This window comes from Triticum aestivum, chromosome 4A, assembly GCF_018294505.1.
Source record: "Triticum aestivum cultivar Chinese Spring chromosome 4A, IWGSC CS RefSeq v2.1, whole genome shotgun sequence".
NCBI lineage: Eukaryota > Viridiplantae > Streptophyta > Magnoliopsida > Poales > Poaceae > Triticum > Triticum aestivum.
Genome location: NC_057803.1, coordinates 636,931,670 through 636,936,341, shown reverse-complemented (window position 1 = coordinate 636,936,341; position 4,672 = coordinate 636,931,670).

Below are 4,672 nucleotides of genomic sequence, written 5' to 3'. Positions count from 1 at the left end.
AATTACCAGGTGCGTGGCGTTGTAGTGGAGGAGAGTGTGGCGGTGTCGTGCCTTCTACTGAACCTGACGCATGATGGCGGTGTTGTGCCTTCTGCATCAAATGCAATTGGAGCAAACTTACTTGGTACTGTTATAATTGTTCAACATAGATACTTCAGCAGCACTCTGCCCTATTAATGAAACATGGACGAGGTCTTCTCATCAGAGCGACATGATGGACAAAGTTGGAACCAGTGGCGATGGGGTAACCTCACACACATCTTTCCATAATGCAATTCTGTAGACACAACCAAAGTATATTTACTATTTATTTTTGAGTCAATTGCACGGTTCAGTTTTATTTTGAGTCAATTGCACGGTTCAGTTTAGTCCAGAAAGTTACAAGTCGTGTTTGATGGTGGTTGACGAATCATCTACAAGCTGTGTATTTTATGTTGATTTCTTCCTATGAACATGGTAAAATGTCCACACCTCCCTGCATTGGCTCTCTACACGTTCACGGTAGTTTAGTAGGGGGTTAAAAGGTGGCTCATTTCATCATACCACTTGTCTGAATTTCTGAACATCTAAACCACAGTGGTCATAACAACAGTTTGTTAACTCTAAAAGTTGAACATTGAATGTGACTGAATTTCCCCACAAAAGAAAAAGAACATGACTGAATTGAACTGGATTTTTTAACACTGAAATTAGCAATCACCACCAGGTTGTGTCCAGAAGTAGAAAGAGGGGGTGGTGCCTCGTCCACCTGCAGCAGCAACAACAAAAGCTCCACCACCTCTTCCAGATCGGAGCAACTGCGCACAAAAAAACCAAGGAATCACAAGGAGGGGAGATGAAGAAACCGACAAGAGAAGGGGTTTAGGTATCATGCGCACGCACCATAATTGGAGATCTGTGGATGAGCTCGCCGGAGATGGCCTGCAGTACGCGCGTACATGGAGGGCCAGGGATTCGGGCGTCTCCTTCCATGGCTGTTGCCGGGTCGGACCACCATGGCCGACCTCGAGGACGGTCGCGGATGAGGTCGATGACGAAGTGTCGATGGCCCTGTGGATCTGGGCGCTGCCTCACCTGGTCGCTCGATCCCTTCCATCCCCTTCCCTCCCCTTACCTTTCCTTGGTGACGGTGAACTCCAGGTCGGCCTCGGGCACAGCCTTCGAGGAGGTCGTGCGCTTGCGCGAGGAGCCTCGCGATGGCTCGGCGGCCGAGGGCTGCGAGCTGGGCGGTGCCATATGGGATGCGTGTGGCTGGCTGGGGTTCCGGGAGAGGATTCAGGTCAGGGGTGAGGGAGGAAGGAAGAGGACTTGCACTGCTTCCCGGCCATGGCTGGCTCAACTACGGGAGAGGAACGGGGAGGGGATGGTGGCGCGGCTGCGGATGGTTGGCGGCGACGGCGATGGCGGATGGGGAGGATGACTGGCGGCGGCGGCTCTCTCTCGAGAGAGATGTGATGGAGAGAAAAATGAGGGAGGCACTCATTGGGGGAGGAGGCAGCGAATCAGAAATGGGCATAGATGCGAAATGACCAAAATGCCTTGGGTGGGGGACGTGAATTTCAGCAATGGCATGAGATCTTTTACCGCTGGACAGCGCCGATGGGCTACACCGGACATGCCCAAGCCACCCCTTCATACCTGTTTGGTCAGATATTTGTGTATGTGACTTCTACTAGCGGCCGGCCTGAAAGTTAAAAAAAAAGAAAAATTCAGAAAAAAGAATAAAAAAAGTTGATGCAAAGTTTTGGCCAGCTAGCATCTTTTGAACAATCTCTTTTGCTGTTCAGCCTGCTCTGTTCATATAAGTGATAAGTGTTGGATTATTTTGTTTGCTCTTGGTTGCCATACAATATGTTCATACCTCACTTATATCTAGCTACTTGGAGCTATTATATTTTCGTCAGTTCCCTCTCGCTTGATTCAGTATCTGGGCTTAGATTATTTTATCTCTTACTAGTCGACTACCAGCACTAGTTATTAGTTTGAGCAATTATTCACCTTGCATTACTTTTAGCAAAATTGTGCCACCGATATTGTGAGCTGAGAAAACCTTCACCAAGCTCCACTTTCTATATTGTACCTTGTTCGGTGATTTGGCAAACACTATATCCAACTTTGATAACTTTTGAAGGCGCCAAAGGCCGACAACCACTGCAACACAGTAAGATCTGGTAAGAGCTTGGTAATTGCTAGAGTGTTGAGAGAATTTTTCCGCCACCTCCAAGTAGTACTATAGAAACATTATATTTATTATTTTTATTTTTTGTGTGGTACTAACCATGGCAGATTCTAGAGCGTTTGACAGTTGGGGTGCGTCTATTGTGGGAGATGACTTGCCATATATTGATAAAGATCACTCTTTCCCACCACAAAAGGTACGACAATCGTCACATGATATACATCATGGTAGAAACACACATCATCATGTTACCTCTTTGCCAAATTTTAAGGGTAAATATGACCCTGATTCATATATTGATTGGGAAATTGAGGTAGAAGAAATATTTGCTAGCCATGAACTTCCCAAGCATAAGAAAATAAATGTTGTCACTAAAGTGTTTTTAGGTTTTGCTTCAGTTTGGTGGAGAAATTATTGCAGGAAAAATATTGATAATAGGCCTTCTACTTGGAAAGATTTAAAACTTGTTATGCGAGACCGATTTGTTCTTCATATCATGCCAGTGATTTGCTTAGAAATTACAACGTTTAGCACAAGACAATATCACTGTTGAAGAATATTATGACAATTTTTGTATTGCTTTGTTTCGTTCTGGCTTAGAAGAATGCGAAGATGATTTTCTGAACCGATTTTGGAAAGGTTTAAACCATGATATACAAGACATAATAATGCACGAAGACTATATTCTATCGATCATTTGTTTCGTCTTGCCTGTAAAGCTGAACAGAAATTAAGAGGACGCGTCTACATGACGAACAAGCGTGTGATGGAATCCCCATCAAAGAAGGTTACTTCCTCCCCTGCACCACCAACTATGATTGCACCACATGGACTTTATGAGGCATCGTCACCGACCGTTCTTACTTCATGTGAGTGAGGCCTACAACACTTGTAGAAAATAGGGCTTTGTTCCAGGTTTGAAAAGGGCATTAATCCCGGTTTCCCTATGAACCGGGACTAATGGGTGCATCAATCCCGGTTCGTAAAGCCAGGGCGCCGGCCTGGCCTCAGGGGCCATTGGTCCCGATTCGTCTGACCCCTTTGGTCCCGCTTCCAGACACGAACCAGGACCAATGGGCCTTGGTCCTGGCCCACAACCTTTAATCCCGGTTGGTGGTTGGAATCGTGACCAAATGGGGTCCTTTAGTCCCGGTTCTAGCCACAAATCGGGACTAAAGAGAGGCCTATATATCCCCCTGCCCGCGAGCAGAGCAGTGCATTGCTCTATTTTTTGGCCGGCCGTGGGAGAGCTTTGTGGTGCTCTAGCTCACCTCCTATGCACATGAGGTGTTCGGTGAAATGCCCGAGACATACTTAAGCTTTCTCCTCTCGAAGCTCCTTGTCCAAACTCCATTTTCCTTAAGATTTGTCTAGGTTTGGCGGTCCATCCTGTCCCGTCCCCGTCCTCACCACCGTCGATCGCCCACGCCGATCTCGTCGCCGGCACCACCGTGGTGAGCCTCTTGTTCTTATCTTCTAAAAGAAAAAAGTTCTTACTTGTATGATTTAGATAGATACTTGTATAATTTTCTTACTTTTATTATTTTTTGTTATTATATAGTGCGATGGTTTTGGTATCCGCCTCCGTCGGCCCTCGTCCTGTCTATGATTCGGATGTGGTATATATTATATTTTATAACTATTTTATTCATTTAGTGTGTATGAAAATTATGCCGACCAACGTGACATAGATGTTTTTATCAAGGAGGTATGTGAACCGGAAATTCCAACCGACCCTATTGTTGAGAGGTTAAATTTAGTTGAAGAAGAAAACAATTACCTGAAGAAAAAATTGAAAATAATTAAGGAGGAGAAGATGGGATTGGAGTTGCATGTTGCGGATGTCGTTAATGATCACAAGATCAAGAGGGATGCAATGCGCTTGAAGATTAGAAAGATTAGAAAATATGCCATTCATACCGAGGCTTGGCACCATTATGCCGTTGGATCAATTGTTACCTTAGTTGCGATTATGATCGCATTTGTTGTTGCATTGAAATGGTTTACATTGTTTCAATGTATGGTTTAATTAGATGCTCTAGAGAGCTATATATATGTTGTTCAATGAGAACTATATATGTATGAACTTTATGTATTTATTTTTTCAGTAATAACATTTGATCACTATTGTACTTTGGTTTTAATGTGATGATGAACTTCTATTAATTTGGTCTTCTGTATTCATGCTGTTCTGTAATGGTTTTGACACACTTAATTATATATAATGCACGCAGATGAACTGACAATGGATGTACAATGATGTTAACATCAGTCTGTTTATATTGAACTGATGATCGTGTATTACTACTGAAGTCAAGCAATGAGGTCTAGTTTGTTGAAATTACATATTTGGCTCGGTTATAGTTTATTCCATTGCTTTTCTTTTTCCATGCCTTACTACTGAACTGAACTAAAGCACTTCTGTTTGAAAAATTACAAGGAGACTTCTACAGCCTACTAGCGTGTTCTAGCTTGCCGCTGATGTGTATTCAT